The sequence below is a fragment of the Numenius arquata genome, chromosome 8 (assembly GCF_964106895.1).
Source record: "Numenius arquata chromosome 8, bNumArq3.hap1.1, whole genome shotgun sequence".
In the NCBI taxonomy this organism is placed as follows: Eukaryota; Metazoa; Chordata; class Aves; order Charadriiformes; family Scolopacidae; genus Numenius; species Numenius arquata.
Window position 1 is genome coordinate 39,334,236 of NC_133583.1, and position 26,657 is coordinate 39,360,892.

Here is a 26,657-nt window from a genome sequence, read left to right on the forward strand (position 1 = left end):
GATACAGAAATAATTTTCTTAATGTTATAGCAGTACTTTCAATGTAGAGCATATGTGTATAAGACAGGGTATTGATCAAAGGGAATGGCTTTAAGCGTGTTGGGGAATATTACAGTCATCTTTGAAAAAGAAGAAAAAAATAAGAAAAATGGATATAATAAGAGCACAAACTATCTTCAGGTCGGTGCAGTATTTATTTCTTTCATGGATTGTTAGACCTTCTACAGGAGGTTGGAGTTTGGCTACTCAAAATTGCTCTGGCTGCTGACAGTCCTTGGGCTGCTGTTCCAGCAACGAGCGCTGCCTGAGCACTGCGGCTGTATCCTGCCCAGGCTCTGAGCTCTCCAGTCCAGCAGAGAAGGTGGTTCCCTCCATAGTTATAGTAGCTGCTGTAAACTGGTCGTGAATGTTTCACATTGCAAATTAGTACATACCCTGCCCCAGTCAAACAAAGTTTGAATTAACGTGTTAAAACATACATGCAGCATAACACTTAAGAAAGAGTGAAGTGATTTTTTGGATAGTATTTCTTTCAGATCACATTATTACAGTAGTTAGACTAAATAGACAAATATATAGAGTGGAAACCATACATCTCCTTTGCTTTTTATGCTAGGCTATGCTGTTTCTCTGATCTGTTGCCTAGAGCTATTGAAGTGATAATGCAGTAGCAGAATGCTTCAAAGGCACTGCTTGCTACTTAGCTGAAGTTATGGGAAATAGTAAATATGATTAAATGGCTATTCCTGCAACTGTTCATTTGACAGCTTGGAGTCTCTCGTCTTTCAAGATGGGTAAAAGACTGTCTAGAGTGCATAACACTAAGTTTCTAGAGCTGCCTTTTACATCTTTCTTGTAATCATCAAATCTAGAGATGATGAATAATGGCAGTAGTTTTGTTAGTTGCTCACTGGAGGCCTCTTACCTTGTTGATTTTCATTGACAAGAGATGTTAGTCTTCACATGCTTATAAACCTACTTTAGGCCTTGTCATAAGCATTATTTATGTCACTTGGGGCAAATAATAAAATAGATATAAAAAAAATTTAAATAACCAGTGATTTGCTATAAAAGTGATAAGCCTTATTGCTAGAAAGCATGGCTTCGTCACACATAGAGAAAACCACTGGTGCGAGAGAGAAAAGTGCTTTTTAATGACTCAGTGAAGACTTTCATGCTCTCTGTTATGGTTATCCTGGCAGTATGGTATCTATGTTTGGTATTGGTGGATTGCAAAAATTGTGAACAAAATTAAACTGGAATTGGCAAATGGACCAATAAAAAAAAAATGTTTTGTTTTTTAACTGGTAAGAAAAATGAAGGTGGGACATTCATTCACAGGAGGTATAGGCGTTGTGCTTCTGCTGTATTTTTTTCTACAGATTTAGTGATGTGGATCAGACTCATTACTCGTGAAAACCAAGAAAGTTTTTACAGTAACTGGGCCAGTCTATTTTACAGGTGTGTTGACTTCAGACTGGTGAAATTAGTCAGACTTAAGTTTGGTTTTGGTGTTCTCAAAGTACAAACAAGTATTTCGCTCTTCCTAGAATTTAATTTAAGTGGATTTTACGCTGATAATTTCCAGGAATATCTTTTTGCATGGTTCGTGGCACCTCTTCAACTTGCATTGCAACATGCAGAGTGAAAGTGACAGGTGCCCTAGGCAGCTTTCAGGATTTAGGCATTGCATCTGTTCCCTTAAGGTTTTGTTGGGTTTTTTCATCTTTGTTTTTGGGGAGATTGTTTTTTTGGTGTATGTATGTGTTTTTTTTGATTTGTGGTGGTTGTTTTGGTGGTGTGGGTTTTTTTTTGTTTTGTTTTGGTTGGTTGGTTTTTTTTTTAACGTTCCACTGCTACTTAATGCAAGATGGTGTGTGCTAAACAGGATTAAGCAATCCTGATGTCTCCTGTGGTTTCCCATCACAGCCTTATTTATAGGAGTACTGCCTGAATTGGACTATGTCTTGTTATGAATGTTTCATTTGTGTGTGTAAATTGCCAAGTGAGGTTACGGATTTTAAAAGATCAGATCATAGCTCTAAGCTTATTGCAAGCCTGACATCCTCCTAAAATTAAATCAGAGAATCACAGAATGATATGGGGTTGGAAGGGACCTCTGGAGATCATCTAGTCCAACCCCCCTGCCAAAGCAGGTCCACCTAGGGCAGGTTGCACAGGAGCATGTCCAGGCGGGTTTTGAATTTCTCCAGAGAAGGAGACTCCACCACCTCTCTAGGTAGCCTGTTCCAGTGGTCTGCCACCCTCAAAGCAAAGAAGTTCCTCCTCATGTTTAGATGGAACTTCTTACATTCAAGTTTGTGCCCATTACTTCTTGTCCTGTCACTGGGCGCCACTGGAAAAAGACTGGCCTCATCCTCTTGACACCCACCCTGTAAGTATTTATAGGCATTGATCAGATCCCCCCTCAGTCTTCTCTTCTCCGGACTAAAAAGACCCAAGTCCCTCAGCCTTTCCTCATAAGAGAGATATTCCAGGCCCCTAATAATCTTCATAGCCCTTTGCTGTACCCTCTCCAGCAGTTCCCTGTCCTTCTTGAACTGGGGAGCCCAGAACTGGATACAGTACTCCAGATGGGGCCTCACCAGGGCAGAGTAGAGGGGGAGGATAACTTTGCTTGACTGGCTGGCCACACTCTTCTTGATGCACCCCAGGATGCCATTTGGCCTTCTTGGCCACAAGGGCACATTGCTGGCTCATGGTCACCCTGTTTTCCACCAGGACTCCCAGGTCTTTTTCCTCAGAGGTGCTCTCCAGCAGGTCAGCCCCCAACCTGTACTGGTGCTTGGGGTTATTCCTCCCCAGGTGCAGGACCTTGCACTTGCCCTTGTTGAATTTCATCAGGTTCCTCTCTGCGCAACTCCAGCCTGTCCAGGTCTCACTGTATGGCTGCACAGCCTTCTGGTGTGTCAGCCACCCCTCCCAGTTTTATATCATCATCAAACTTGCTGAGGGTACATTCCATCCCTTCATTCAGGTCATTGATGAATATATTGAAGAGGACTGGACCCAGTACTGACCCCTGGGGAACACCACTTGTTACAGACCTCCAACTACATACTGTGCCCCTAATCACGACCCTCTGAGCTCTGTCTTTCAGCCAGTTTTCAATCCACCTCACTGTCCATTCATCTAACCCACACTTCCTAAGCTTACCAATGAGGATGCTGTGGGAGACGGTGTCAAAAGCCTTGCTGAAGTCAAGTTAGACAACATCCACTGCCCTCCCCTCATCTATCCATCCAGTCATGCCATTGTAGAAGGCTATCAGGTTAGTCAGATGTGATTTCCCCACGGTGAATCCGTGTTGACTACTTTCTGATAGCTTTCTTTTCCTTCATATGCTTTGAGATGACGCCCAGAATGAGCCATTCCATCATCTTTCCAGGGATGGAAGTGAGGCTGACTGGCCTATAGTTTCTTGGGTCCTCCTTCTTGCCCTTTTTGAAGACTGGGAAGACATTGGCTTTCCTCCAGTCCTCGGGCACCTCGCCTTTCTCCAGGACCTTTCAAAGATGATGGAGAGTGGCCCATCAGGACCCATGGGCTTGCAGATATCCAGTTTACTTAACTGTTCCCTAACTTGATCTTCCTCAACCAAGGGGAAGTCTTCCTTCATCCAGACTTTCTCTGTTTCCTCCAAAGTCTGCGGCTCCTGAGGGCTGGCCTGAGCAGGAAAGACTGAAGGAAAGAAGGCATTCAGCAACTCCACCTTCTCTGCGTCCTCTGTCACCATGGCACCTGTCTCATTCAACAGCAGGCCCACACTTTCTCTAGCTCTCCTTTTGCCTCAAATATACTTGAAAAAACCCTTCTTGTTGACTTTGACATCCCTTGCCAATTTTAATTCTGAGGCCTTGGCTTTCCTTGTTTCATCCCTGCATACTCTAACCTCATTCTTGTAATCTTCCCAAGTGGTCAGTCCCTTCTTCCACTCAGTGTAAAATTCCTTCTTCCAGTTGAGCTTTTTCAGAAGCTCCCTGCTCAACCATGCAGGTCTCTTGCTTCCCTTGCCTGGTTTTTTGCTCTTAGGGATGCACCCAATCCTGAGCTTGGAGAAAGCGATATTTGAATATTGTCCAGCTCTCTTGAGCGCCCCCTACCTTCCAGAGCCCTAACCCATGGGATTTCTTCAAGCAGTTTCTTAAAGAGGTTGAAGTTAGCCCTCCTGAAATCCGCGGTTTCAGTCCTACTTGTTTTGCACATACTACTCACGATCCTGAACTGTATCTTTTCACAATCACTGCCCCCAACCTTTTATGTCCTCCACCAGTCCCTCTTTGTTTCTAAGTACTGGGTCCAGTAGTACACCTCTCCTTGTTGGCTCCTCCACCACCTGAGTCAAGAAGTTATCATCAACACACTGGAGGAACATCCTGGACTGTACATGCCTGGCTGCGTAGCCTTCCCAGCAGATATCAGAGTGATTGAAGTCCCCCATGAGAACCAAGGCTTGTGATTGCGAGGCTACTTTGAGCTGACTGTAAAAGGCCTCATCAACTTCCCCATCCTGATCAGGTGGCTTGTAATAAACATCCACAACAGTGTCCCTCATTTTGGCCTGCCCCTTAATCCTCACCCACAAGCTCTCTACTCTTTTCATCTGACCCCAGGGAGGGCCTTAGGGACATCTCCTCACTCTCTATCTATTTCTTAACATAGAGAGCAATACCACCTCTCCTCCTTCCTCGTCTGTCCCTTCTGAACAGCTTGTAGCCCTCAATAGCCACACTCCAGTCGGCTTAAGGGAGGAATTTTAAATGTGTTGTAATTTATTTTACAAATATACAAATTCATCAGTATAATTAAATTCCTACTTTCTACTCAGCCACGTGGAGCTTGATCCTGTGATATCATACATCCTTGTGCAACCTTGTAGTGAACAGTGTTCATATCAACGCCATTCCATTAGTGGGGTTGGTAAAGAGCATGCTTATCAAACGTTCTAACTTGTTTATTTGATCGTCTCAACAGTTAAGGTAAACAAAAGTTTGATTTGAAATGTACTAAAATTTTTTATCAGAATGTCATTGCTGTCGTTGTACAACATCTACTGTAGAGGCAACATCAAAAGATAAATTGATCTTTGAAGGAAACGGTAATATCTATATTGATATGAAAACTGGTGATCTTTATTGGAAAAAAATACACAATTCTTTATTTTGCAATAAAACACTTCAATATTTCCTTCCTTACATTTAGCAAACAGTGGATTGATATTTTAACATAGCTATTTTTGAACAGTTTTCTGTATAACTTGAAGGCACACAGATTTTTTTTTTTTTTTTTTCTGGTTTTAAAGAATGACAGCAAAAGCACCTTTATCTGACATTTAGGATGATTAAATTTTGAAAAATCACTTGGCATATTCAGCATGACTCCACAGGGTACTCTTGCTTTATAAGGCAATGGATCATGTTAGCTTAACTTATATTTAAGATTTGCTGGCCTGATATTATTGTGTTAGGCAGTATTGCTGAAATGGAAACATAAAATTTTGCTGCCAGGAGATCAAGTCTGTGCCTGCCCTACACTATAAATTAGTTCCATAAAGTTTTAAAATGCAATTATTTGCTCTAGCCCAACTTGTGTTGTAAGCCAGCAAATTATGCTTAAATATATAAAAGTAAACCCAGGTCAAAAACGTATGCATTCCTTTTTTTGTCATCTTACACCCTATATAATATACAGTGCTATTCTAAAAAGAAAATTAATTTCAATTGAATATGTTTACAAATATGAATAACTTTTTTTTTTCTTTTTAAATCCGTGACACTGATGTAGAAACAGATTTGGGAGTTTCAAAACTTTTTCATCTGGGTTCCTTAATGGTAATGTGTTCTTTGTTTTTTAATGAGCTGAGTCCACAGCAACACTATAGGCTAGAAAAAAAAGTCTATTCCATACTTTTAAGAAGTCATGGATCTGAATTTTCTGCTGAGAAATCATGATCGTATTCATCAGCTGAAAAAATTTTATTAATCTCTCTACTTTTCTGTGCTTAAACATTTGAGCAATGTTAGCTGATGCTATTGGGCTGGGATTGTGGTGAGGATGCTCTGCATGGCACCCCAGTACTGCCTTCTTTCTGGCTTTACCCTTCACCTTCTGAGGACGTGAGGCATAAAGCCAGCATGGAGGTTCCTACAGACCCCCTTTGTGTGTCTGCTGAATGCCATTTGAATTTCCCTGGTTCGCTTTTTCTCCACAATGGGAACCTGTTGTGCTACTTGATTGAGCAAAAATAGCTTCTGTTAGCCATGCAGCTCCTGAGGGTCATGAAAAATACTTTTTTCATCAAAAGACAGAAGCGATTTTTTCCCAAAGTTGTGAAACAGGCACTTGTAATTGTCCTGAGAAACAGACTTCCTGGGTTAAGAGCATGCTAGGTTTGCAGCTTTTCTAATCACAAAGATGTACCCTTTACAATAGATTTGTGGAGACAGAATGTAGTAAGTCATTTGATTGCAGTAGTGTAGCCAACAGGACAAGGAAAGCAGAAGTTAGAGTGAAGCAGATGATCTTGGTATCTACAGGTCAGGAAAATTCTTTTAGCAGCCTGTCCATTTTCTGTTGTCTTTTTCCCCAGGCCTGTACAGATTTAGTATTTTTGAGACAATTGACTGTTGTTTATAGTCCATAGGCTATGTTAATAGTATCATATTAAGAATTTTGTTGTTTAAGTGAAACATTAATTAAAATAACAGCCCCAACTTTGGTGTGCTAGTCTGGGAGCAAGGGGACGGGGCTCTTGCTGCTTACCACAGAATGCACAGGAACCTGAGGAGCACAGGGAATAGGTTCCCCTACCAGTCGTAGTGGCTGTGTTGGAAGGTTTACTCAAATTTTGGTAGAAGAAGGGCTCAGAACAAATTGTACTGAAGCTTTGCAGGCTCTCAGATGAGGTACAGCAATGAATCTGATTGGCCTGTGTTGCCAAGATGATGCTGTTTGAACAGTGGAGCTTCATGGAGAAGGTTGCATGGAAGCGTTGGGGAGAACACGGTGACTGAAGTTTCAGTCTCCTCTCTGCACTGTATCACAGTGCCCTCCTCCCCTCATGTGTTTGGTCTGAACTAGGAAAATACCTGTTGTCTGTGAGTGACATAATTTGATCATGATTTTCAGAAGCTGAAGGAATTAAAACAGCACCATGACTGCAAAATTGACAAAAAGCACTCAGGTGCCTGTAAGTGCTCCCAACAAAGGTGCCAACACAGATTTGAATGAGTGGATTTTCTCCTGCCTGACAACAGTAATGGTGATGACTCAGGTCTGCAGATGCAACAGAAAACAATCTATGATCTTATCAAATATTGTGAATTAATTGAACTAATAGATTGTTTATAAGGCTTTTCAAATCTGTATTAATGCCTGTTGTTTTTCACGTTTGGCTGGGAAAGACAGACATGGGGAATGCTTTTCAGAGTATATGGTGTGCTTTGGTTAGAGCTGGTGGTTGTGTGGAGCCTTAGACTGTGCAGAGGAAATGAGCTGCAGCTTGGGCAGTGACCTCTCACTGACTCGTTTCTTCCAAGTGCTTTCTGCACAGCACAGTGCCTGGGCTGGTAAATTAGCCAGAAGTTTACAGTGCACCAATATATTAATGTCTGCTTTGTGTTATGGTTGTTTACAAATCAGTTTGGGAATTGGAGTTTTTCAGTTTCAGAGTTCCCAGCAGTATTACTTCTGGTCTCTTCACTGTTTTGCTCTCTGTGAGTTTATTCTGGGAAAGATGGAAAATTTGAAGCTGAAGCTAAAATGTGAGATTTCAGAAGCGGTGCAGCTTGGTGCAGGAAAAGATGAAGCCTGGAGAGTCATGCAAGTATTTCAAAGTCTGCTTCTACATTAATCCAAGTGATAAATTGTTGAAGAAATGTATTTATCTGTTTGATTGCTTGTAACATCTCTTATTATTAGTTAATTAAATATCCTAAAGGATCAACAGACTTTATGAAAGCTTGTTCACTGAAATAATTGAAAATAAATTAGTTTCACAAATGGACAGCTATTAAGACAGGCGCTAACTAAAACTGAAATCCTCTTCTCCCAGCCCCTCAATTAGTGCCTGTACAAAGTGGTATACATGACTGCTGCTAATACTGCCAGTTCTGAGAGTTTGTTTTTTAGTTTCCTTTGTCTTTTAATTTCAAAGTCTGTATGAGAGCTGGATCATATTTTAAAGCTTATTTCATCTGAGGAAAGATACATGATGTAATTGCGGGCCTCTGGAGGTCCTGAATCTGAGGTGAATGCTAAGTACCACAAAGTTCTTGTGATAAAAACAAGAAAGACGCCCACAAATGCTGAACATTTCTTGTACATTGCAGCTGTCCTAAATACACCGTTTGGCTTCTCTGAGTTAAGCTGGTAACTGTTCAGACTGGGTGTCCTAGTGTTGTCCATGGTAATAAATGTGTTCTGGCATTGTTTCAGCAACAGTTAGATAGATGTTCCACGCTATGGACTTTATATTGTACGAGCCAAGAATTCATCCAATATAGAAGAGGCAATTTTATCTCAATCTACAAAGCAGCTGCTTTGGGCCAGCCATGCAGATTGTTCTGTGTTGCTCTGTGGAACAGTTGTCTTCCGAACTGCTGCTTTGCCAATATTTTTGTAAGTTTTCAGTCAACACTCTGAAGGAGGCTGACATTAGTGGCCACTTAGTAATTGGCAAGTGCTAACATCAGAATGGAATTTCTGTAGACTGATTAAATTGTGTCAAACAGTACAGATAAAGGGAGTACATGTGAATTAAGACATCAGTCAGTCTGAAAGAGATTATCAACAATCTGGCTAAAAATTTTTTGTATTAGGATTATTTATCTCTTTTTTTAACCTGATAGAGTTTATCTGTATTTCATATGCTCATTTAGCAAGTACTGATATGCTTTTCGCATTGAGTCTGATACAGAAGAAAGGTTGAAATGACCAAATTGAATAACTAGCTACAATTTTCAATTATAACTGCATTACATCAACCCAGAGATAAAGCATATCCCATGTTTGGTTAAAAAAAAAGATCTGTATTCTGTACCGATGATCAGGCGAGTCTAAAAAATCCCTTAGTTTATTAAGAGGCCTTGTTGGATCAAGCGTCAAAATCTTGATGTCCTTCCACCCCTCCCCAAAGCTGTTGTAGCATTTGCTAGTTTGAGGCTCATATCTTAGCAGTCTCTCTTTCTGCTTGTTTCTGATCCAGGTGGCATTGGCTGAATCTTGCATGATTTAGAATACATAAGTCATGTTCCAATAGTTATCTGTTCCAAAAGGAAAAGAGGCTGAAACAGTTGGACATACCTGTATTTCTTCACCTGGTCTATAAATGCCAAGGAATGGTATTTAAAAGCACAGTTACATTGATTAAAATATTTAATAACATATAAGAGGAAGCACTTTATAACCCTGTAAAATTGCTGCTTTCCCAGCCACCTTTTCTTTTGTCTTCCATATTCAACTTGTCAACTGTCTCTTTTCAGTAGTGCTGAGCAGAAAGCACTGCTAGGTATCTTATCCAACTTGTATTCTTCCAATGAAAAGCCTTCAATAGCATGTTTAAAATTCCTTTAGATTTGGAACGCCAGAGCACAAGGCAAATGTGTGAGAAAAGTCCTTTATTTTATACCATGTTTCTGAAAAGGTAAAATTGTTCCTAGTGGGAGCACTACTGAAAAATGCTGGTGACTTGAGAAATCAGTAGCTCCTTGTGTTTTCTTTTCATGTCAGGTGTTTTTGCTTGAATATACGATCAACTACTGTCTGCTTTGCAATGTATTCAGTATTATGTATTATAGCACTAGAAATGACAGTACAGTTATTTACCATGAGAATTTGAATCTTAAGGAAACAATTTTGCAGTCTTCAGTGTGAACATTAAGTGACAGGCGCTCAAGTTGTTTCTTCACTCTTCCATTTTATGATGTTTAAAGTGTCTATTTTGATTTAAAAATTGAATATAAATTTGGGAAACCAGAGTTCTGTGTGTTATATCATATCTATTGTATTAGCAAATTAACCCAAGTATTCAACTTCCTTTTAGGAAAGTTAGTTCTCTGATTTGTTTGACAAATATTGGAAGCAGCCCAGAAGCCTGTACTGTGGTCATCTCTTTGGCGGGGGCAGGGGGAGATCAAATCACATTTTCTGTTTTGTATGGAGGCTTTCTCGACTGCTCTGCAGTTCCTCACTGTGCTAGTGCAGTAGTACTGTACTTACGAATATAGTATATTGTCATCGAGATGGAAGTAATGAGATTACATAATCTTTGTGTATGGCAACAAAACACCCACAAAGCTATTTTACAAAATAAATTTGTTTCATTTTCTTCTTCTTACTCTGGTTCATTTTTGGAGGGAATGTGGGAGTGAGCACTGATGCACAATGTAGGATTGTTTTAAGGGTTGGGCTGAGCATGAACTAGAGATACTGTTTTTCTAATTTTTCTTTAACATGTGAAATGTAATAAATATTTATCAGGAAAGGTGATTTTACATTCAGTGCTATCTTCACCGTGAAAACTGATAGAAATAAGTTCTAAACAAAGTTAAGCAGGGAAATAAACAGCTCTTACTATTAGTGTCTGCAATTTCCTAAGTTTCATACTGGTGATACACTTGTTCTCTCCTTCAGTCCTGGCTTTTTACTAAGACCTTCTGTGTAAATTATAGTAATACTCATAATCAATGTATTCATAAAATGTTTGTTGCAGATTGTTACCTACAGATAAACAACTTGCATGTGATAATCCATGCTTATGAATGCACTTCTGATTAATTTTTGTTTGGTTGGTTGTTTCCTTTGGTGTGCTCCAGGGGTGGCTCTTAACTTGGGGAGAGTGAAGTCTATCTCCTTCAGTGCTTTGCTTTATAATCCTTCGTAAAATCTTCTGAGTGTAATTTTCATCTTGGGCTAAGCATGGATGATACATGTGCTAGCACCAAGCCCACCAGTGAAACGTACTGGAACAAGAAGTACGCTGTGTCTGCAGAGTAGTCCTCCATGGCAATTTTTATGGCTGTCCCTGAGCTTGCAGAGAATAACCATGCAGCAGCCCAGGCAGAGTGCAAAAGACAGCATGTAAGAAATATTTAGAGAATGTTGACTTGTGATTTCATTCCTGTGATGAGCTGTAAGGATTGACTGCCCCATTTTTTTGTAGTGAAAGAACTTGTTACAGAGTTCCTGTGCTTTCATTTACATGTACACCAGCCTTTGGCAGGTATTTCGATGCTTAATGTCAAGGTTGTGGAGATGAGCATTTGGCAATTTAGACAGAACATGAAATGAGGCCTGTAGGAGGAACTTACAAAATCTCTTGCAAGCTAACGGCAATGGTTTTTTTTTGTTTTCCTGCACAACTAAATATAGTAGTATCAATACTATTGATAATGGATAAGCTGTACAGTTGAGATCCCCATCAGCTTAAAACCATTAGAGTTGCCACTGATAGCGACAAGTTCATATATTACTTCTTTATTAGCAATTGACAAGCTTTTCACCCTATAGTGTTTTGTAATTGTATTATTATTGCTGCTAAAATAAAGCAAAATGAAAACAACACTAGCTAATGTGCTACATTAAGACACATTATGAGCTTTGACTCCTGAAACTTTGTTACCCTTTGTAATTGAAATGTCTACAGCTTTTGGGCAAACCATGTGTAGAAACTTGATTTATAACTTTAAGCTAATTTATTGATTTTCCTTGTTTCTTATGTTATTTGCTGTGGTTCTATTAATTTTTGGGATGCTTCTGTTAATACAGAACATCTACAGAACATCTTCAAACAAACTCTTTGACCTCATTAAATAGCTGACAAACACGAAAGCTGAGCTGAAATAGTTGTATATAAATAAATCTAATAGCTACTGCAACATCAATTCTGCTTTAATAAAAGAAGAAAGTGCCAAATGAAGGCAGTGGTTTTTTAAGATATATTTTTAAATTATGTCCTGTTACAGTGGCAAAACCAACAGTCAGTTATCTTACAGAATGATCTTGAGAAATAAGAGCTGATTAATAGGAAACAAAATATGACTGATAATCCATATTGACATGGAGTTTCAAGGGAACTATGAGAGTGATCTGAACGAAGTACATAGTATTTAAATATCACTATGAGAATAGATTACGGTATTACATCAACCATTTCTAAAGGTCTGTGTGACAATGAAATTGACATGTAAGGCAAAACAAAATGTCATATTCAACTTGCAAAGTAACAGGGAGCAACTATGGCACCCTTGAGAAGCAGGTAGTTCAGTGTCGAATAACATCTAATGAACAACAAACTGGGGGAAAGCTATCTAGAAAGCAACTAATTTCATTGTGTATTGGAGGATTTTTTTTCTGTATTGCTGTGTGTTGTTCCATGTCCTATCAGTCCAATCTAGTGTTTGAGATTCATCTGCATCTTAGCTGGGAGCACGAGTCATAAGCTGTTGGAAACTTTTGGAAGGCTGCATAGCTCTGCCCCAAGGGAGTGGCTGGGCACGAGTCTGTCATGGGAACAAAACGTTAGTTCCAACAAACTGAGGTTGTGTAGTGCTGATTGTGTGGAGCAGAGTTGTATCCAATGTGTTCTGTTAAGTGTTGGAAGTTACCTGCGAGGTGGTTGTGTGGCAGTTATACTTTTTTACTGCAGGGAGTGACCAGAAAAGTCCAACTTATTCTACTTGACCACTTCTTATAGAGAATTTATTTTCCATTGACTGACCCATCTTTAGAGCAGAGGAAGAAATCTTGTAATTCAGTTGTTCAGGTTGTTGAATAGCTTTCTCTTGGCCGGTGATGTCTGCAATGCCAGTTGTCATCGGGCTTGTCTGGTTGGTCCTTTGAGTGCAGAGAACAGCACATCGCACACAAAATAGAGGTTGGCTTTAAAAGTGGAGGGTGTAGTGTGATACATTGTAGTCAAATGCTAAATGAAATAACATGCAGATTGTGTTTGAAGAATGAAATAATTGCCCTGAATTGTTTTTTAAACAAAACATTTCTGTCTCTCCCAATAAGGTTTATTTTTCAGTCAAAGTGCTTCAAAGGGAGATTTTTTTATTAAATTGATTATAGGAAAAATAAGTTTTCTGACCAGCTCAGGAAAAATATTTATGAAATATCTCCTTGTATATCTCAAAGAGTGGATTTTGTTGTATGTCCAAACAGTGACAACTAGTTTGACCTTTGCTGGAGTGCACTAAATCCCTTGAGACTCATTTGAAACTTATAAGAAGGAGAGTCAGTGTTCAGCCTAAAAGCTCAGTACTTCATGTTGTCTTCTCAACCAAACAGATGCAAAATCAAGATGTCATTTTAATCACCCATAATTACATATGGTAACATACACTGAAATCTCTTTCATATTTGAATTAAATAAGTTCTTTGCCATCAGCTGTCATTTAAAACATAAAAAAACTCTCCTTAAAAGAAGCATAGCCAATGTGACCAATCTAAACTGCAAACTTTCTTCAGTCAACATAAAATCTCTGTAAAGTACAGTCCAAATTTATGGGTCAGAAAAGCTATGGTGTCTCAGGGATTTGGGGGATAAGTAATATTTTTAAAGAATATATAGAGAGGATGTCCTTGAGATCGCGTCATTAGTAACTGTCATATACCATCTATCACACCTGTTTCACTTAAGTGGGACATGGCTATGGCTGCGTGTTTTTTGAAAAGAATTTCCCTCAATGCCGCTCTGTTACCAGAACTCTGAAACAAGGCTTTCACAAACACTGCTGAAAAACAAAACAAAAATAAACTCACCCCAAACCCATTTGGGAGAGATTCATGTTATTGGGGCTTTTGTAGCAAGGCCTCCTTGGCAAGGAGTTGGTAGCTTATTAAAAGGCAACATGTAAAGCTTTCCTGCATTGTGCAACTCAGACTTGCAGGTGAGATTTTCTGATCTGCTGAACAAGTTTGTGATCTAGAGGAGCAGAAGATGACATATGGCAAGAGCTATGGAATTTAAGAAATATGAAGCTCAAGCTCATCTTATAATTGTGCTCTAGCTAGTTGTCAGCGCGTGGCTGTGTGCACACTCAGTGACCTGGTCATTAACTCCCTGGGCAGTGCACAGGAGGAGGTAATGAACTGACTTGAGACAAGGTGAGTGACTGAGCCCAGCCACCTTCACAACTAGGCATTTGACTAATTGTTGCAAGCAGTCTCCAGGTGGGACTTTTGGACTGTCCTAAGATTCCCACAGGCAGCTTCTCCAATGTCTGTTCTTACCTCAGTGCAAGTTGTGCTACTTGCTGGGAGTACAATAATAGTATCTGCAGATTTTAAAAAAAAGGTCCTTTTGTGCAGTATTCAATCCATAGTATTCCCAGGAAAGATTTTTTTTTTTTTAAAAATATCTTTGTCATAGAAATAGGTACTATTAGGAAACTATTGATAACCTAAGAGAAAATTGGAATCCATAACACTATTTGCTTTCCATTGTAAACATCCTTGAATAGTGACTTGAAATTAATAATTATTTTGTTATCTCCAATGTATTAATGTATCTTTCATTTTTCTGCTGGTAGTACATGGAATCATATAATAAATAAATAGAATATTATCTCTGTTTTTTGCTTTGCATTCATTTTGGGACTTAATAGAATGGAGTTACATGGTTAGAGCTATAACATTTTCAAGAAAATTATCTGCAGGTGATTAATTTTACTACTAGAGCAATCTCTTATTCCCAGTAGAGTTCACCTAATGGGAGCAGCTTTAATAATGGATTACTTGACCAGATGAGTTATTTCTGTGATTTTACACATTCACTGTATCACAAATCAGATTAAGAAGTGAAAGTATTAAATATTGTATCTGTAAAAGCATTACAAGGTTTATTAAGATCATAAATAGAAATTCAAAAGATGTCATAGGTTCAGAAGATAAAATTTTAATTTTGGCTTTGTCTCTTAAAAAACAATGGCTTTTGAAAAAGTTGGAAAAATTTATTGAGCCATAAGGTTTTCAAAAGCTGTTCACATTTGTGCTTGAGCAATATTCTGAACACTGGAAACATCTAAATACTGCTCCAAAATGCCTTAAAATTATAAACTATTGTAATGTGTTTATGAAGACAATTTACCTGCATTGATTTGTTGAATATTCAGCATCAGAAAATCCTTTGTCATTTTGTTTAGCTGCATAATAATGACTTTTGTTTGCATGCTATGAGCTTTAAAGTAATTATAAAAGGATAAACTTTTATTGGTAATCTATATCTTTTGCAGAGTTGTGTTGATTTTAACTGAACAACAATGACAAAAAGGATATTAGCTTCACTGAACCAAACATTCGCAATTAAATCAGAGGATTGAGGAAAGGATTAACACTAATGAGGTGAATAGTATGGCTTACAGGATCTACATTTTGTCCAATTAACTTCAGAATCTTTATCTTTAGATGAAACAATGCTTGGGGTAGATAATGGCTAATAATTGTCAATCATATGTGAAATATAGTTTTGACAGAATACATTAGCAGAATGTTCATTCAATTTGTTAAGTAACTCTTTGTCCTATTAGGCACACTGTACCCTAGACCTGTTAGCAGCCTATGTGCTGACATAAAGAAAGGTGTGCTAGTTGCTCTTTCCCTCTGGAAAGTGGCTGCACAACAGTTATGCGTAATGGGAATGTGAAAATGTCTGCAAGAGCTCAGTCCAGATGCCACATAGTTCAGTTATTAGCTGACAGTACAAAGGATACAAGAAACACTGAGACTTTTCTTTGGTCCTTTATTTGTTGGACGTTAACTTGCTGCATGAAAAGACTGACCTCTTAATTTGTTTCTAACAGTAACAGTCATATGAGAAAACTATTTATGACGAACTCTCATCTCCTTGATAGGTTACTCCTTAAGAGATGCTGATTCCCTCTCCTACCTTTATCCTCTGTGCAAAAAATGCTGCAAGATACGTCTGATTTTAGTGCATTTGCTCAAGTAAAGAGTAAAGTTTACACAAGAATGTATGGCAGTTTTTGGATGGTTAGGACTCACACTCAGTTGTTTAAAAGTTCCTTGTAGGTTTTTTTTTTTGTGTGTGTTTTTTAATTTTTTTTTTCCTGAAGGGAGTAAATTCTTGCAAGGTCTGATCTGTTTAATAACTTGATTTTCTCAAAGCACTTATTCTCATTGTGCGCAGCTATTGAAATAAATATGTAGGCAAAAGGAAACTTCTTCAATAGCTAAACTTTGTGTAGGCAAAATCTGTTGTTCAAGCTGTATATATTTTTTCATCTGAAAGCCCTGAAATTTTGCACATATGATCTCCCAAAACGTCCTATGACTGAAGACTTGTGAAAAACATGCAACAAACACTCTTAAAAGGAAATTAAGGAGTGGTTAGAAAGAAGCTGAGGAAATGTAGGTAGCTAGAATCTTAACCATGGAAAACATTCTTTCCGGAAGTCCTGATACTTAATGTAACTTGAATAATTTGCCAATTTTTGTCCTCACTTGAGATATTTTTAGACACCCCTTAATGTTATTAATTGAATTTTCATATATACTTATGACAGTATTATGATATGCTGTTTCTCTTGTTACCGTGAGAATTCTAATATAAAGAAGTACTTATTTCAATTGCAAAACCAACACGCAGAAGAATTATTGTTTAAGCAAATCTTTCCAAAATGAAAAGCTAATAGGAAAAAAACCAAACCCTACACATTCCATTATATCTGGAAGATGCTTAAATATTCTAAAATAATAGTAAAAAAATTCCATAGAAACTTGTTTTTTAGCAGTTTCATAGACATACAGAGGCAAGTTCACCTGGTACTACTTTTCTTGAAGAAGTTGGTCTGTTCTGCCCAAGGTGTGAAAAGAGATATCAGCTATTCTGTTATCCAGTGGAAACCCTTAATTATTTTCTGTTGTTGATTAGAATGGAATAACAATGAAATAGACTGAAATTGTTGTTATTTTGGGGGGATTGGATTGTAGATTTTTACTTTTTTAGGGGAGGGTGTGTGTTAAAATTTCATGCATAAGATTGATTATGTTTATAGAAATTGACTTTCTTAGATTGCAAAGGTTTGCCTGAAGGAAGCTGGATTTGTTTTTAGCTATACACAGAATATAATCATGAAAATATAATGAAGAGTTAATGAATGTGCAACATATTAAAGAGATCAAAGAATAGTGTGGTGAAATGAATTTTTCAGATAATATTTTTTTCTGTTTTCTTGGCTGATTACTTGTGAAGGTAGTTAACACACAAAGGTTGAACCACTGCATAATTAATTTATAACAGTAATACTGCATATACCCTAAACAAAACTGTAAAATTAGAATATTAATATATGCACTGGTGATTATGTCAAATCCTATTTTGCCCAAACCATGTAATTATGTAATGCAGTATTTAGCTGTGACTAACACTATGAAAGGAAAATGGAATATTTGAGTGATTTAAAGCGTTTATAAATATATGCTTGTGATATTTTTAAATTGTATTAACTTGAGTTGATTTTAGGAAGCCTATATAAGTCTTGGTAAATACATTATTATTTATTTTATGTCTTTCCAGTGATAGCATGTCATGAGGGTAAAAAAAAAAAAAAGTGTTTGTTGTTTTTTTTTTTAAAAAAAAAAAAAGAGAAAGGAAGAAGTATGGGAGTCCTACACTTTTCAGGTTTCCATACACAGTTTTCAACTACTGCAACTTAAATTCCCCTGTAAATTATTATTAATTGTTTCTATAAAGATGAGTCAAAGTGAAGTTTGAAGTGAAGTGAAGTCAAAGAGTTTCCAAAGTGAAAACAAGAAGACAATCCATGAATTTTGTGCTGAGTGCAGCTCTGGTTATAAAGCAATGTGCCACTCTTGAGTTAGAGGGAGCTTCAATTCTTGCAGAAAAAAGAAAATAATGTAGAATTGTAAGAAGCTTAAAAAAATGCATTGTGTAAATTTTTCAAAGGTGTCTAAGTAACTTAGCATCCTCTGTTCCATGTTCAAAGAGAGGTGGACTGATATCCAGTTTTTGTGAGGGCAAAGCCTGAAATATAGGGAAAGAATGCCCAGGCTACTGAAAGTAGCTTTGAGAGGACACACTTAAATGAATGGGCAGTGAAAGGAAAGAAATAATTACAGTTTACAGGTCTTTTTTGGTTTGTTTGGATGTGGGGTTTTTGTTTGTGTGTTTTTAAGGACTGTAAAACCACATTTTACCATCACCTTCATTATTCTAAACACCATGCACCCTCCATAGAAAAGCTGCAATGCTTCAGTCTTTTGTTTCTCCATATGTTAGCAAGGAGAGAGGTATAGTTTTAATTACTGGAAAATTTCAAATGCAGATATAGTGACAAGGAAGCAACTACCAGGGACACTATTGATATGGCTTTTTCCTCAACATAATGGCACAGAAAGGGCTTCTCAAGGTTCCCCATTTCCTACCTTCTGTAAGTTCTGTGGTCATCAACGTATACAGTGAATTGTCCAGGGAGCATGGTCACCTTGCCAACATGCCCGTCTGCCACACAGCCATGTGTGCTAAGGTCACCTGCAACCTTGCTTACCAATGTCCTTAGGGAGCAATGAATAATAGTTAGTAGGATTGTGAGCTAAGGCCAAAGATGAGAAATGAAGTTCGGAAGGAGGCATGGGGGTACACTTTGAGGAAGATTGTCAAGAATTGGCTCTTCTTGTTTACTCATGTATCCATGCAAGGAGAGTTTTGTTTTTATTAACCCTAAAGCACATGGAAAAATTTCTCTGTGCCTGGATAGGGCTTTGGACTGGAATAGCTATGATAAACAGAAATTGCAGACTTCTGTGTAACTCAGCTGTTCTGAGATGTGATCATGTCTTCCTTGCAATAGCTGAAAACCATTGTAATTTTCCAGCATGAACAGAGCTAATTTAAACAATTATTTCAATAACTCTAAAACCATTTATGTTAAAAATTCACAGTGGCTTAACAAGAAAGAGTTGGAATGGTCACAGCTTCTCAATTAAATTAAGCTTTTCCAGTTTTGCATATGTAAATCTTGGGTAAGCTGCAGTAATACTGGGTTGGTATATTTTAGTGGTGCTTTTAACAATTGTCTTGAAACACGTGCCAAAACCACTAAACAGTTGTGGTATTGTTAAACAAACAAATTTGAATCTATATGTGTATTATTAAGCAAAACAAGAGCTTTGTTTAGGAAGAATGTTTTGAACTGCTCCATCTCTGCAGAGTATAGTTTAGTGGCCACTTTTCTCATCAGTCCTGTAACAATGTCTCAACTTTTAAACTTTCAAACACTGGTTTTACCAAGGGGTTTCTGTCATGTTCTTCAGAATCCAATTAACCTGATCAAGGTACCTTGAAAGAGGACTCCCAGACTGCTAAGCAAAGTTTGAATTAATTGTAAGACCTGTCTAATTAGATAGCATCAATTCTATTTTGACTTCTGTTTTCAAATATTTGCAATGTAAATGTTCTAAATTGCTCTCTATACATCACATCATAAATATTCAGATCATAATTTGACGCCTATTGCTAGTTTATACTCTACAAAATGATTGTAAAGTGCTGAAGCATTTTCCTCACCCCAGTGGAAGACAAAATAAAAAATAGCATAGCTTTTTTTCAAAAAGGTGTGAAGGAAAAGACTCTGAGGATTTTAAACAAGATCTAATTAATTCTAGTGCCTGTAATGTTGCAAAATGCACTGTATAAGACTTCCTGTAGCAAATTAGGTTTTATTTTGATGTGTAAATATGATGATGCATGCAAATTATCTCTCCAATAGTAATTAATTACTCTGGGATGTTCTAAAATTTAAATATTAAATTATAAAATAGCTCAGAGAGTAAGGGAAAATTTGCCACACTTTTGCCTATAGCTCTGGTCTTGTAAACTTCACTAAAACTATTGTTCAAGGACTACAGTGATTATAAAATGTGAATGTCAGTGTAAATGGCATGCTTTTATTGTCTAAAGGAGAGATTCCTGTTGTCAATAGCTTGAGACTTGCTTACTCTACACCTTCCCACTCACGGGAAGAAGGATGAGAGAGCATTCTCCACCTGAGGCTTATGATGATGAGTTGAAGAAAGTAATCAGAGGACCATCTAAAGGTCAAAAGCTTTGCAGTGAGGTGAGAGAGAGCCCAGCAAAGTTCATACCTGGAAACAGATGCATTTAACTTGGCAAACTTTTGTTGTTTTTTTTTTTTTTTTAAATCAATTTCCCATTTACTGCTGACCTCTTTGATGTGATGTACGACTCTTCTTCCAGGTCTTCTCATGATTAAGCAGTGCATTTCTATTTATTCAGGATTTTGAGAAGCACCAAGCTGCTGTGGCAACTGAATGTACGGCACAACTTAGATAGAAAGTTATAGATAGATAGATATTTGCATGTAAAATACACACATCATACATACATATATCAATATTGGAGAACTGGAGATTTTTGTGATGAGAATGTTGAGAAGACTGGCAAATCTGGCCATTTTAAAATTTGTTCATTAGTAGAACATCTTGCTACTGATCGACATCTCGATCTACGCAAAACTGTTTTAACAATTATATTCAAAGTTAGCTGTGAGTATACTGTATAATGTAGCTAACTATGGGGAGCTCCTGTAGAGTTATTGCTGATGGCTTATGGTCTTTGGTGGTTCATAGCTGTTGAAGTTATGGTGACGGGCTTGAGAACTGCTTGAGAGAATGAGGCACTTGAAGTGGTCTTGTCTTTGTTCTTGGATATTCTATGGTAATGTATTCTATTATTATGCTGTTGTCACCCTCTAAAAGGGGATGGGAGTCTTCTCTGCTCTGTCTAGATTCGGCATATCCTGTTTCCTTTCCTTGTGGTAGTAATCTTCTGTGTCCAGGTGGATATGCTGCCGATTTGCAGACCATTGTGCTTATCTTGTCCTTTGTATAGCAAGTTGTGTTACTTGAATTCTTCCTGTGTGCGTTTTTATTGCCTCTTTGGTGACTGCCTTGCACCAGATACTCATGTAGAATTGTCTGGCCAGTAATTAAATAAATTTATAATATTATATCCTTTGATCAATAACCAGTTGAACAAAAAAGCTCAAAACTTTGTGTCTGCAGTTCAGGTTGCAGAGGTGTGCCAAGTAGTCTGAGAAACTGTCTTGCAGAAGACTGTGCTGCTGTAGGCAGAATTCTTCTGAATTAACTCTCTTAAGTAACTGGAGGTATGTTCAGGCTGCACAGCAGATTGTAGAGGAAACATTCAATAAATCAGCTTCCACATGTATTATTGCAGTATCAGGGTGCTTCTTAGCTTGCTTATCTGTTTTGTGGTCTGATTTTAATGGAGGGTGTTTCATCTCTTAATAGCTAAAAAGAGACTTAACAAAGCCAATAGGGTATTAAAGAATAAAAGAATTGGAGTTAACAATCACTGTAAAACTGACGTAGACAATTAAGGTTTTCTTTCTAAGGTTGAGGGAGAAGGGTAGAACTGAAAATGAAGGAGTGTGCATGGTTGGATTTAAGAAGTTCACTGTAGCACTGGGTAGGTGCCTATGTCTCATTGGCTTAAATGCCTAAGTATTTTGATCACTTCCTTGAAGAAAAATACTGGAAAATCCAAGATTTATTTGTTGAAAATTACAGTTTATTTTCCCAAGTTGTTGAACTGTGAAAGCATGTTATTTGTAAAATTCCTTATATAGTAAAGATTTGAAGTTTCAGAGGTTTAGAATTTGAGAAATGTTGCAAATAAGACTAGTTAAAAAAAACCCAAGACAACAAACCACAAAAAATCAAACTACCCCCTCCCCCTGCCCCCAACAAATAACTTTTATTTCAGCCTCTGTATTGTATATCTTACCATGCAGTCTGATGGCTCATGACCTCAATACCACTCTCCAAAACTTTGATCAGAGAACGCCAAGTAGTGAACTGCAAAAAGCTATGAAGAGTATAGAATCATAGAATATCTCAAATTGAGGGACCCTTAAGGATCACCAAGTCCAACCCCCTTCTCCTCGCAGGACTACCTAAATTAAACCATATGACTAAGAGTGTCATCCAGATGCTCTTTGAAATCTTGGCAGGCTTGGGGGCATGACCACTTCCCTGGGGAGCCTGTACCACTGACTGACCACCTCTGTCAGTGTGGAACCTCTTCCTAATGTCCAATCTGAACTTCTGATGAAGTTTCATGCTATTTCCTTGTGTCCTATCACTGGTCACCAGGGAGAGGAGATCAGCATCTTTCCCTCTGCTGCACCCTTTGAGGAATTTGAAGCCTGCAATAAGGGCGCCCCTCAGCCTTCTGTTCTCCAAGCTGGTATTTGAAAAAATATTTCAGGACTTTAATGCTTGAACAGATAAACATTGTTTATCCCTGTCACTTACTGAGATAATGACTGTTTTTCTGCTACTGACTTAGGAAAAATGCAGGGCAACAATTGACTCTTACTATTTCTGATAAACTGACTGGAAGAATTTGTAAGGATGTAATGTTACTTTTTTTGACTAAACCAGTGATCATTTAAACACTTTAAAAATAATTGTCTGCATTTTTCTAAGTAAGCAAATAATTACAGCTCCTTTAAAAGATGCTGCTGCAGAAGAGCATCAGATAAGGTTCTGGAGAAGCATCACAGTAGACTTGTCCTATTATTGTGCTTTTCCTCAGACATTTGCTGTTTGCCATTATGGAGATGAAGTGCTAGATTAAATGGGCCTTTTCTCTGATCTGATATGTCTGGCTATGCTCTCCTATAAGGTATGTTAAAAAAAAAAAATATTGGCAAAGCTATTAATATTTTTTCCTGATAAAAAAAATAAATCCCCTTTTAAAAAAAAAATCAGAATTCTCAAAGTGGCCTCATAGTGCTTATTTAACTTGTAAATTTTTACTTTGATTTTAATACTACTGTTAGACTCTTAAAAATTTCAAATTGGTAAATTTTGAAGAACGAGAAAAGACAAAGCCAGAGGAAAGGAAAGAGAACATCAAAAAACCTAAGCTTTTCTTGTAGTGGGGGTGGATTGCCTGAAAAGTAAAGAGATTAATTTCTTCCTTTCAACTTTACATGCTGATATATACAACAGGAAATAAACCAGAAAGGTTCAGACAATAAAATGAAGTGATTTCAGAGAGGAAAATTAACTAAATAAGGTATATTGCTCTTGGGGATCATCAAAATGAATGTTTCATTATGGGACTATGTAATGAAGAAGGCACTGGCATCTTCCTAACATATACCAATGTTACACTGAATCTGCTTCTGTGTTAAAAGGATTTATACCCACATTTGTAGGAATTTGGGGTATTAAAGTTTGTGTGTCATAGGCAGAGATTACTCTATTTGGTTTTCTTTCTCTGAGGGGAAAATTACCTCAAGCACCTTTAGCAAAGTGAGGTAAATCCATGGAACACTTTTTAAAGAAAGAAGGTGATATAATAGAAATAGCAGGAGTTATAATATTCAAATTAGCATTCTAGCATATTGTAAAAATAAATATATATGCATAGTTCTGGAATTCAATTTTGTATGCAAGCTCACAAAGTTTTCTTATTCTTTCGTAAAGCTGATGATAAAGTTTCTGGTATTCAGTTTTTTAAAACACAAAATATACTTAATTGATGACGTTGTTCTGTTACTTGCATTTATATTCAAACAGTTCCTTCCCCTACCTGAAAGGAGACAGAGTAGCTCCTTTAAATATTAAGCACTCATTTGCTGAACAGGATGAAATCTGAACAAATTAATTTATTTTGCTGAACCCTATCCTAAATGTGTGATTTCTGTAATATATTAGGCAAAGGAGGTGCTTCATTCTACTCGTGATTTTGCAATACAGTCTTTACTACTTTGAGTGCAAGAAAACGTTTGTTTCTGCTTCATTAACTTTACAAATCTGATTTTGTTCTTATTCATTGTTTGTACCTCAGGTTTTCTTTGATATTTGAAGTGCTGGTTCAGTTTTCATAAAAGTCAAGTGGAAATATGACCTGAACTTCAAAAGGGCTGAGAGTCAACTCTCCAACAAGGAAAGCATTAAGTAAATGTGTATTTACAATGCCATACAAATTCCAGTTGTTTTCTCTTACTATTGTGAAGACTTTTTCCCTGTGGGTAAATATTTATTTATATAACCTTAACTTAAGCCAATTAGAATGCAGTTTGAGTGTTCTATCAGGCTTAAAGCAATAATTTACATTTCCCTACAAAGCTAAAGCTTAAGAGGTCATGTAGACACCCAGGAATATTTTTTGTCTTTTTTTTTTTTTTTCAAACTGCCACTTTATTTAGTTATGTCTGCACATGTACATAAAATTTTTTAATAAAGTGTATGTGTTCTTTCAAGGTTAATTTTTATTTTGCTGTCTCAGTCTATCAGGTCTAAACAGAACATTTTTAAAGCACTCTGAACAGTTCTTCAGACCCTCACAACCCTGAAACGCTGTCTTTTGTCTTTTGTCAATTTATAACAGATTCTGAAAATGATATTTGAGAGTTTTCTTTGTATTTAAAAAATATTATCCATGTATGCTTCTCCATTGTATGTGTGTTTCGGCTAAGCCAGAGAGATCAGGGAAATCTATTTGGAGTGAGATTGTGTTGCAGTTATCCATCTCTGTCATTTCCATAGGGCTTCAGCATCAACTTTTGACGGAGTATGAATGCTAGCAAGTGAATGATTTTCAGATAGAGATTTAGGTTTGGGAAAAAACACGTCGTAGAAGTTGCCCTGGACCCTTCCCTGATGAATCATTGTTACTCTTGCTATTTTTAGGACTGGTTTCACAGGGTGAACTTGATTGACACATCGATGTCAGGTTCTGCATAGCTTACAGCTGCTGAGGAGGAGAAAAATGAGAAAATACTTGCAGACTGCGAGACCTCTTACTTTGGTCAAAGGCTAATTTTGCATTTCTAAATACAGAGAGGCAGAGCGGTAGGCCTTGATGGAAGGGTGGATTGGTCCATAAATACAGGCCCTCTCCATGTTTGCACAACAACAAATTTGAGCAAGAGCCTTTGGTATCTCTTTCAAAAGGGGCATGATATAGTGCCCCTGAACCCATGCGCTGGACACAGGAACGTCTGAAGGTTCGTATCTATGTGTATATAAATGCACAATGGTCTGTCATTGAGCCCTACTTCCCAATTCATGTCATCCTTCACCTGTGTGGCCAAACTAATTATCTGATATTCAGGTATTGTTTCTGTTGTAGAGGTGAAATCCCTATGTTTATAACCAGCGTTGAGTAGATCTTAGAGTTTGAGGGCTAAAGCTTGATTCTGAATGTCATTGGCTTTATAATACTCCTGCTGGAGCTTTTGAAATACTATGGGCAGCTGTAGAAGTGACCTTCAGTGCTCATACCCCCCTCTTATTCTTACTGTCAACTTAGCACTTAGTCTCTTTCTCATTATTTCCTCCCCACTGCACTTTTCACGCTGATTGCACTCTTGGTTATTAAATGAGTTGCCACTGGTCATTATTTAGTATGGGTTTAGTTATAAATGCATTGTTGATTCTTTTCTGAAGTATCTTTAGAAGTGGTAAAACCTGTGATGAAACTGAAACCTTTCTAACACCTAGATTACTATCAGGTGAAATTATTGTAATGACCAATAATTTTCCTTTCCTCATTAATAAAATATCTTTCATTACATAACAGTGAATCAACAGCCACACCTTGCAGATGTAATCACGCTGCAGAAAGTGACCATTTGCAGTGATAGTTGACAGTAAAAGTAGAACAAGTACTTGTCTCTTGCTTTAGTTGGCCTCTATTTATTTGCCCTTGTGGGACATGCTGCTTACGCTTTCTTGTAGGCAATATATGAAACAGCTCAGACTGTAGAAAACCTCATAGATTAACTTCCTAAGGATGAGGAGTGATCAGATCATTTTGTGGTTGGGGATTGTCTTCTCTGGGTGTGTCTGTGTTATCATTTCAGCTCACACCAGCACTGCTCTTCTGCAGTAGATTTCTTGACTATTTCTTGCTACCTTCATTTGGTTCATGTTGCAGGGCAGCCGTGGAGCGTTCTGAAAGAGATTTCTTCCCGACAGCACTAACACAGAAGGTCACTGCAAGGATGTGCCACTAGTGGCAGTTCATTGTCAGCAGCAGATTAGCGCTAGTCTGAGGTGTGTGCTGAGTGGACACTGGTTACTTAGCAGCAGTATTTTCAATATACAGATCTGCTCCTACTGGACTGCTTGGCAATGCAGACGTGGCCTGTGACTGCTCCATGAAGTTCTTTTGTGTTTGGGATTTATTTGTGTTTTTTTTAACCACTGTTGGCTGCAATTGAAGCTAGACTAAAATTCAAGTCTGCTATAATGTCAGTGAAGTTAGCTATGAAATAAAAGGCTTCTTGGGGAAATGGAAAGCCCTATTTGTTGCCATGACAGACCCTCATCTTTTCATTTATGTTAAGAATCATCTTTTTGGAAATTGAATACAAGCATATTAGTATGCATCATATGAGGCATTCTGCATGTATCTACATGACTTTATTTGCAGCCTCTTCCATCTCATGAATGGAATGTACACACTGTTTGAAATGGGAAATACTAGTAACTAGTGGGTATTTTTATAGAATAGCAGAATAAATAGGCACATAAAACTTTGCAGTGGTTACTGCTGCCTTTCAGCTATAGTGACTCACTGGGGTACACTT